This window comes from Sinocyclocheilus anshuiensis, unplaced genomic scaffold (assembly GCF_001515605.1).
Source record: "Sinocyclocheilus anshuiensis isolate Anshui unplaced genomic scaffold, SAMN03320099.WGS_v1.1 scaffold98, whole genome shotgun sequence".
Taxonomy (NCBI): Eukaryota; Metazoa; Chordata; class Actinopteri; order Cypriniformes; family Cyprinidae; genus Sinocyclocheilus; species Sinocyclocheilus anshuiensis.
In genome coordinates this window covers 100,201-110,421 of record NW_015544128.1, presented here as the reverse complement: position 1 = coordinate 110,421, position 10,221 = coordinate 100,201, and the positions used below count along the sequence as shown (strand labels likewise).

General features: G+C 38.0%; 1 pseudogene; it reads left to right on the top strand.

Annotated features, from left to right (window-relative positions):
* The window catches only part of LOC107694842 (uncharacterized), a 26,027-nt pseudogene that overhangs the window by 7,440 nt on the left and 8,366 nt on the right, over window positions 1-10,221 (top strand).

Genomic DNA, 10,221 nt, shown 5'->3' with positions numbered 1-10,221 from the left:
CCCTAGGGCATTTAGCCTAACATTCTTCTGAGTACCCCGACTTAGACCGCAGTTACACCTTTTCCATTAAGGGACCATATTTGCCCCCTTAAATTGATTTACATGTGCATTTTTACTGTTATAGAGGCAAAGTTTTTCTAGCCTTATTAATTGTATGTCATGTTTTATGTCATATTCTTCACATTTCATTAAGTGTATTATTAATATAATAAATAAAGCAATAAATGATGGCAAAACGAAGTTATACTTGTAGATTCAAAACTAAAATCGCCAGTAGGTGGCGGCAAGTCACTGTCTAATGAGCAAGGCGAAGTAACGAAGCAAATGGTTGTAGTTATGAAAGGGTTATTAATCAGTTCCGATTATCAGTACTCTCCGAATCATTCAAAGCTGCAGATTCATTCACCAACGATTTCGTTGGAACTATTATTTCTTAGTAAAATATAACAAACAAGATTGACAATGTTGTGTTTAAAATGTAGGCTACATTTAAAATGTAAAATGTACACTTCATATTGCCTTTTTTGTTGAACTGTTATATAAAATCAATGTCACATTTGCAGTCTTTTGGATATTCAGGGAAAATTGCATTCTCGTAGGTTTCAGAGCGAAATAAGAACGTAACAGTGCTCGCTTTATAAAATTTCTAATAACCTTTTATATGATTTAATCTTCAAACTGCTAGCACTTTGCAATTTCGAATTATGCCCTACAGTAAGTGACGGAGTATTTTATGTTTCAGCGATTTGATCGGGCCGGCGCCTCATGCGCACATGCAAACGGCAAACGGCCTGTTCATTATTAAAATAAAACATAGAATCACCAATACAGATAAAATGTTAAATTTAAATAATTTACAGTCAATGTGAGCCCCGGTCCACTCCAGTGCCGCACATTTTTGTTCATAATGATTTTTTTCCCGTCGATATTGGAGCGTACAAAGCCCAGTTAATTTAATAAATAATGGTTTAGCTTCAAATACATTGCGAATATGGAAACATTTGGATTTGTGCTGAATGAGAGCGGTACGTGAGCCCATACTTTCAGTTTCGCTTTAAATTATGTTTTGGCTTCTTTATAGCTATTCTGGGCTTGTCTGCTTTCCTGTGCATAATATGCTATATTTCATTAATAAACTGTGTACCATATTTTGGTTTTAGCCTATACCGTCTTCGTCCTTTAGCCTCCCTTAAGCGTTTTCTATAGCCTAACGGTTTTAAAGGGGTCATATGATGCGATTTCAATTTTTCCTAATGATTATGTCTAGTCATCAACTATATTTTTATCCAGTTGTTTTATGTTCAAGATTTTTTTAATGCAGGCTACACTAATCCATAATGGTCAGTAGCCTAAGCTAAAAAAAAAAAAAAAGAAACCTACACTGATATGGAAATTAGAAGGTAGTATCCTAAATATTTGGGTGGTGTAATATTATAATACAATGTCATTAATCAATATATTAAGATAACCCATGGTATTTAAATTAATAAAATAGCCTATAGACAACAATGAGCAATAATAATTCACTACACTGCATAGGATGATGCGATGACAATTCAAGCACACAGCTTCACCTAAATATTTATTTAGTTATCATTTATAATTTGAATAAGAGAACAACACCATTAAACTTTGGGTAATCAAAAAATGGTTTTATTCACTACATCATACAGATCGGATTTTTTCTTCTTCAGGAAATGGCCAGACTAGAATAGCAACACAGTAGCGAACAATAAACGATATGGCAAGACAAAAATTAAATAATTAAACCAAAGTTTGACCAGTTAGAGTAATGTGATACTAAAACATGTAAATATAATATCTGGATCACTGTCAGCTGAGCCGACCCAGGACGCATAACTTACCATCAGACTCTCCATCACGATTTAGTGTTTCTAATACCTACCTTCCATAAATCACCTTTTTTTAGTCATTTTGACTTTATTTATGAAACTACATTTCTAGGCAACGCCTTTCACTCACTGATTTAGCGGTTATCAATGTTAAAACATAAGCGGCAAGAAAATTACAGCGCGAAAATACATGCATTATATAGGTGGGTAAATTTAACTCTCTGGCATTATAGGTATAAATGCCCCGTTTTTTGATCTGGTTTTATCTAAATAATTTTTTAACAATTTTGGTTTGTAAATTACATAATTTTAGTAAAAGTCAATGACTGGGAGACTTGAATGTTTTATTTTAAATCTTTTATGTACATTTGAAAACCAGCCATGGGTAAAATTTACGCCGTGGCGGTTCTAGTGTTAAAGGATTTGCCACTGATGATTCAAACGCGAGTTTTGAGCAGTGTAGAGTAGCGCTTGTTGTTTGTAATTTCTCCGATCACAAATGCAGACATGGTTTTATGTTTACGCGGCGCGATGCAGAGCGTAAAAAGACAGTTTATTAAAGTCATTATAATCTGTAATTATGTCCCCACTGAATGCAACAAATGCCTCGTTTATAATGGGTTTTAATGTTTTAGTCTTGTCGCTCCGGCCCGGACACTAAATCACAGTATGGTAAGGGCCATAACATTTCCGTCATACGCTTGAGGGAACTTTTGAGAGAATGCAAAAGTTTTGCGAGGGAACGCAAATATCTTTGCAATAGAATGCAAAAAAAATGTTCCTCCCACCCCGATTTTTTTTCCCACCACCATGTCCCTTTAGGGGCTCCGTAGAAATGTAATCGGCGACAGGAAACATTCATTATTTCTGTCAGGACCACTATCGTCAAAGATGATTGACGCCAAGTCCTGACTGGACGAGAGGAGGAGTTGGGGATGGAGGTGGGTGATTAGCTCCTGAGCAAAGCGATAGCTGCTGAATAATGACTGAAAGGACCTTATAAAGGGAATTATGATTGGTGTCATATTCCTATAGGTAGACGTGGATCAGCTGAGAGTCAGCTGATGTGAGCTTGACTAACGTGATCTGCCAGAACTAACGCTACGCTTGATTTCTGTCAGGAACACAATCATCAAACTACAGCTTTAAGAACAAGCATGTTACGAATAACGACCGGATTGCTCTGGAACAAGCATGTTCCTAACATTACAGCTATAACTTAAGAACAAGCATGTTACGAATAACGACCGGATTGCTCTGGAACAAGCATGTTCCTAACATTACAGCTATAACTTAAGAACAAGCATGTTCCCAATAATGACCAGGTAGCTTAAGAACAAGCATATACCCAATACAACTACAGCTTAAGATCAAGCATGTTCCCAATACGACTACAGCTTTTATAACAAGCATGTTCCAATAACAACCATATAGCTCTGGGACAAGCGTGTTCCCGACAATACAACTATAACTTAAGAACAAGCATGTTCCCAATAACAACCCGAGAGCTTAAGAACAGGCATGTTTCCAATACGACTAGACAGAACAAGCGTGTCTGGTACCGGAGCAGAATCAACACTGAATTGACGGCTGCATCTGAAACTGGAAAATGCTGCCTTTGGATTCAACGCGTCTTGATGCCTTCCTACCTTGAAATGTGTCCTCCAATGTTAGCTTCACTCCTTGCCTCCTGATATACCTTCATCTGGTCGATATTTAAAGGCAGAATAGATGCATCCTTCGCTGCCTTGATACCCACAATCCTGTGTGTCCTATCCCGTGATGGTTGAGCAAAATAAAGATGGCGTCTGAAGTTATTTCTAGCGAGAAATCAGTATTATTGAGTAATTAAATATTCGCTTAGTTATCACCAAAGCTCGTTCTATTTTGTTGTAGATCATGGAACGTTAAGCTGCCTCAGAAGCATGTCCGATATCAGTTTCATGAGTTATCTTCATGAACAAACGCTGCCTGCGAAGTCATTGGCTGATAGGCAGCATGTCAGCAGCCTAGGTTTTCGGATGCAGACGACTTCAACTGAACAACGACCATTTTCTCTTGGAGCTGCGCCGCTGCAGAATTTATTCTGTTTGCACCATGGTCGTTATTTTCTGCTGCTTAAATCTGTGCTGTAGTGCTATAAAATAAAGTCGACTTAACTATGTTAAAAGGGACATAATGCACAGAGTTTCGGCCAATCTCATGTTAATCTTGAGTACCTATAGTGTAGTATTGCATCATTCACATCTCTGAAGAGTTTTCAGTTTTATCTGATTTATAAAGAAAGATACAGCTTACGATTCTCTCCGAAAACAGCTGAGCTCCTGGAGGCGAGCCGTGGGCGTGGCTGAAGAGTTGTGAGCACTTACAGGCCGATTGGCAACAAACACAGACATTTGATGCAGTTTTACAGCAGTTCCTAGTCATGACCAGGATCTTTTGTCGCTGGGACTGCTCTGTCTTTCAGTATCAAACGATGTACAAATCCGGTGTCAGAATGTACCTTGTTATAAAACATTCGTCACCGAAATGACGGGAACAACAAACACGCTTGGGAAACTCCGTTGCTGCCCTGGAAAAAAAACTAATTGCATCCACTGTTCACATAACACTGAAGAAGGTCATTTTTTCCTCACATCCAAAAACACACATCTTTAGAGACTTTAGAGTCTTCTCGAGCAAGTAACTGCAGCGCTGCTGATGACTTCAGTAAGTTAACCATGAACGAAATGCGTAGAGCGGCTCACTGTTACTCGGGTCGCTGAGTGTGCTCGCGCGCATAAGAATCCAACTCTTAACAGTGTAAACAACTCAGAATGCATGAAATAGCATTAGACCCCCCCCATAAGCGCAGCATATGCACTGCAGCGACAAGCGTGTTGCCAGTGACAGATAAGTACCGCACATTGCCAACAGGTCACAAACTAGCACAACACAAGCATGTAACTGAAAACAATTAAATGAGCCTAAGCAGGACAGATAGCCTTAGCAACACGCATGTTGCCAAACCTGAGAGCATTAAAAGGAACTTAGCTTGTGAAGATGTTCGAGAGAGTGAAACAAAGCAGCTGTGACGGGGATGCTTGATATCCTTCTTGGGGATGAAGTTCCCATCTGAACTTGTTCTTGAGTCAGTTACATAACTCGTGGAGTGCATGTCAATAATGTTGCGATGCATGAAGTAATGCTAACTCAGTCACTTCCGAATCAGGCAGCTTATGATCAATGTGGTGAATTCACGTGTTCAAGTTAACGAACTTGAATGAATCGGAGGTGAGTCCATTGGGGAAATGAATTCCACTCTCTAAATTCCCGATTCCTAGTGATGATGGTGTTTTGTCTGCCGAATTCGCCATTTAATTAGCTGTTGAGCAATGCGAAAACTGCTGATAATACTGAGGGACCTTATATATGAATACTTAGGTGTCGTATTCCCATAGGTAGATGGGGATCAGCTGAGAGTCAGCTGATGCGAGCTTGACTAACGTGACCTGCCAGAACTAACGCTGTGCTTGATTTTAACCATGGCAAAGGATTATTTCACCACCCTATGTGAACCTGAGAGGTGGAGATATTAAGAAACTAAATTTATTAAGAAACTACATTTTGTCATTATGTCAGTGCCCCTTTTCCTTACCTTTCTTTTGTTTGAGAAATGATCCAAATGGATGGCCCAACGTGAAATACCCCGACATTTGTGTCCTTAAACGCTCGTTTTTTGGGGTCGACAGCTTATAAAAACGTAGTTCTGGGTTATTGAGCTTCTTTACTGTACATCTTGTCACATAGCAGCTTTTAGGCATTGTTCTGTTTTTTTATTATATGTCAGAAATGACAAGGAGGCAGCTTCCCACAATAAAAAGTCAGTGGAGAGCGTTGGATTGTCTCCGGCCCCCCCGGAGACAATCACTTTTGTACACACCGGGACGATTATCGCGTGTGCTTATCGCCGATGTTTTTTGACGAGTTTTTGTGTTCATACTCGAGCGATTTTCGCTGGCGATGAGCCGAGTGAACGTGCAAATTCACTCCCTGACATTAGATGGCGCTTAATGAAAAACAGAAATACCCCGGTACACATCGAATCCTATTTGATCTGCAATTCCTCTCCATAACAACTCCCTCTTATCGAGATTTTTGTAGTCGCTGTCGCGTTTGTCATAAAGCCCTTTGTGTTCAGACACCAATGAGACCAGCAGCTCTACATTCATCTTGCCTCGATGCATCTTCTTGGTCTACTTACTTCCTCTTCGTCGTTAGGTATCAATGTGTGCTTGGCAAGACCGTTTTGTGCTTGAGCACCTGAACAAAAGCGCCAATCTCATTGGTTGGCCAGTTTTTAATGCGGCACGTCAAACCAAAAAAACGAGCCCGAGGCGTTTTTTAAAAAATGACGCTTTTACGCCACGCGTTTTGCGCGTCGATGTGCACACTCACATTGCCGCCCTTTGTTTAGTCACGAGGCATTAAAGATCGGCGATAATTGCGCGCGATATTTGTCCCGGTGTGAACAAGCCTTAAGAAGGATAAAAAATCAGTGAAGGTATCTTTTATACATCACAGTAGGGATGAAGACTATTGCGAATTCCATTTCAAAGTTACTTCAAATTAAAGGATAGATAGTATTATCAGTACTCTTGAATATCTGTTTCCTATTAAATTTAGTGCAGTGCTGAATCGAGGAATTGTAGATATTAACTAATTTCTAAATCATGATTATCTTTTAATCAGTCAGTTTTTATTAATATTTTATAAATTAGTCACACACCCATATTAAAGCCTATTTTAATGTTCAGTTTGTGACATTTTTATTTCTTCTTTTCATGTGTAGATTTACATTGGAATAATGAAAAGACATGATGGTGTTCTACAGCCCATGAGAGGGAGGAGCCTGCCTCTTGAAGTTCAAACAAACTGGTCATCTGAGCAAGTGTTAATAGCTGGTGAAAAGAACGTAAAAGATTTTCATCAGGACATGGAAGAAGTTGTTTTACTGTACCCAGATTGTTCAGAGGTTAAAAATATTCCAGGAACAAACACCCCTTTTAAACTTCAGCTGTACAAAGAGGCAATTGGGAAGGCTTACCAAAGCCTTACAATAACACTTGTTCATATGCACAGTCGAAGACTTTTCAGCCACTGGTGAGCATATTTAATTTAAAGAAAATCTTACACAGACATGTATAAAATACTATATAAACATGGTTTTAAATCAAAGTGAATTTTCCTTATGTTCATAATTGTTGTTTGAAGACTGTAATGAGGATTCTTCTAGTGAAGACAGTGAAGTGCAAGTAAAATCTACCTCTCACAGTCCACTTGATGAGAATGACACTTTGGTGGGTGCATTTAATTGCATGTCTCTAAACATAAATATAGCATTTAATTGTAACTAATTTTAACTCCTGCTTTGTGTTTTCTATGCAGATATGGGATAGTCCAGATGAAGCGGGAACACCAAAGGCAGGAAGCACATTAGACAGGTAGGCCTATTACTTTAGCAAAGTTAACAGGACATTCTTTGGAGCTTAAGAGTTGTTCAAATTAATGTATAGTTGTTGTTTTTCAGACACCCTGATCACTCTCTGCCTTTTTTGGAGCAAGTAAGTTCATAATTTATGTTCATACCTTGTATGTTACAACCTTAGTTTGTTAAATTATTTTGTTTTATGGGGTTTGTTTAATATCAGTTATAGTTTTTTTTTTTACATAAGATTTTGTAATAAATTAAAATAATTTTAATATTTGTTATATTTCTGACAAATCTAGGAAGCAGGAAAAATCTGAACAAACACCCATGAACATGTACATGACCAACAAAAGTGCTACACGTAAGCTTGTTGAGTTACCTCAAAAGATAAATTCAGTGTTGGGGAAAGTTACTTTTAAAAGTAATGCTAAAGTCTGCCTACACTGGACGCGATCAAACGACTGTTGAAAACCATTTGATATTTGTGTCAGCACGTCCTAAATAGAACCCGGCAGCAGTTTTCTGTCGGGGATTTGTTGCTCCGCGCCACTCACGTCCGTAGACACGGTGTAACATTGGTTTTGCTTTGTTTCACAGAACTAATCGTTGCCTGGGTTGCATACGTATATGTGGGGCGGAGCTATCAAAATAGTGGCAAGACCCTTTTGGGGTTTCCGTCCTCCATGCTGTGCCAACTCACAAAAGAGAGAAACATGCCGTGGCTGCAGTATAAACACAAGCACTGACTAAAGCGGCCGCGATCAGCTCCGGTTCCCGTGGAGACGTAACGCGCCACAGACTTGTGCAGTGAGGCGCAGATCAGCTCTAACGTCACTGAATCTGCTGTTAAAAATGAACCATCCATTCATCATCATGCAAAACATACACGATAAATAGCAAATTTTTCACTGTTTCTCGAAACGTCATAGCATTTCCACACCGGCGATGACATGACTGATCGGTTCGTGAGATCGGCCAAATAGTGAGTACCGATCGAGTCATGAAATGTGATTATCGGCCGATACCGATCTCTGGCCGATTGATCGGAGCATCCCTACTTATTAGTATGGTTGAACTGGATCATCGAAGGTCAGAAGCAAAGACATTGGTTAATAGAATGGGATTAAATACATAAAGGATATATGTGTTGTTTAACATTTAATTATTGCAGGTTTGCGTCATATTCTGAGTTGCATTATTTTGATTCATTTTGAGGAATACTGAATCTGCTTTTTGTTTGTTTTTTGTGAGATGAATTAATGCATATTTATTTTAGAACTACAGTAACATCTTCCCAGCTAACACACGACGTAACAGTTACGTAACGTATTCGTAATTTTTGGTAATTTTGTGACTTGCCAACAGACAACGTAACCACGACGTAGTATGCTCGTAATTCTATTACCATCCCATTACCAATTTCACAACGTTGTCAGTACGTCCTCCTAACGTAACAAGATAACCAAGAACGTCTCAGACAGGTCCTCTATTCGTAATAATTTGGTAATTTCATGACTTACTGGCAACGTAACTGCAACGTCACTAGTCCGTAATTTCATTACCAGTACATGTTTCCAGGGTGTTCTGTGCGTTCTTAGTCTGCAACGTCATACGCCATAATTTAATTAACAAGCTGCATTTATTTGAAAGATTTTATTGCTATGCGGTACGTTTGTGAGAAAATATAATTTTACAAAAAGGAACAAATATTTATCCATTTGCTATAAACAATTTTGACTTTTTATCAATTCATTTCTGGGAGAAAAATCCTCCTTTAGAGGGAGGCATCCCCGTTCATTTCATAAATGTACAATGAAAAATGAATACCATAAATTTGCTATGCGCAAGATAGGATAAAGACAAAACACACACTTTTAGACTTCATGTATCAGACATCTAAAGTTTTCAGTATATTCAACACCCACCTGCAACAGTTGTCTAGTACTTTGTAAAAAGCTCAGATTTAATCCCCTATTATCTATACTATGTTTATGTCATTTATGATCATCACAGGTAAGTGTCCACACACTATTGGTCAAAGAATATAAAGGGGTTTCTCCCATTTGTAAAATGCAGTACAAATAATTACAATTGATGTCCTTATGTATTATATCTACAAGTTCATACAGAAATGGTGCATAAGACACAGAAACCACAAACCACAGAAACTCTCTTATTAACATATTTAATTTACCATAACACAATAGTACTTCACACCACTCACAAAAAAAACAACAAAAAAAAAACAAAGTATAGTCACTGATTTGTGATATGTAATTCTCAAAATGCCTAAATACTACAGCAGCGGAGGACATTATCAATTAATATGTATTAAAAGGACAGTGGTGAAAAACAAACCAGAACAAATGAATACAAATATTCAAGTTCAAAGGACAATCATGGCACAAGAATAGAAATTACACAAAATTCTTGTCAGATGAAAATCATTTCAGTGACAGCAGTGAAAAATCTAACCAGCTCACTGCAAAAGAAGATAGGAGACAAGTAAGTACATTTTGCTTGACAGGCTGGAATATTTAGTTTGACTGGCCTGTTATTTAATCTTTTACAATTTGCATGCTTGCTGGTATTGTATTTAAGGTTATGGCCACACAAACTTCACACTATTTCACAGCAAATAAAGACTTAACATTCAATAACTTCTTTTTATTTTTCTTGCAGAAATCCATGCTTTGTAGATGAAAACTGGAGACATGGTTTTAAAAATAACATTACATTTTTAAATGTCATAAGGCAAGCCTACAAGGCTTAATTTAATGCACAGAAATAAGACTATGTATGTTAAAGAGCCTTCGGTGTTGATCTTGATGCATTGCAATATTGAGCTGTTCAATTTTATTTCTTACACCGAACAAAATTATAAACGCGGATGTTTTT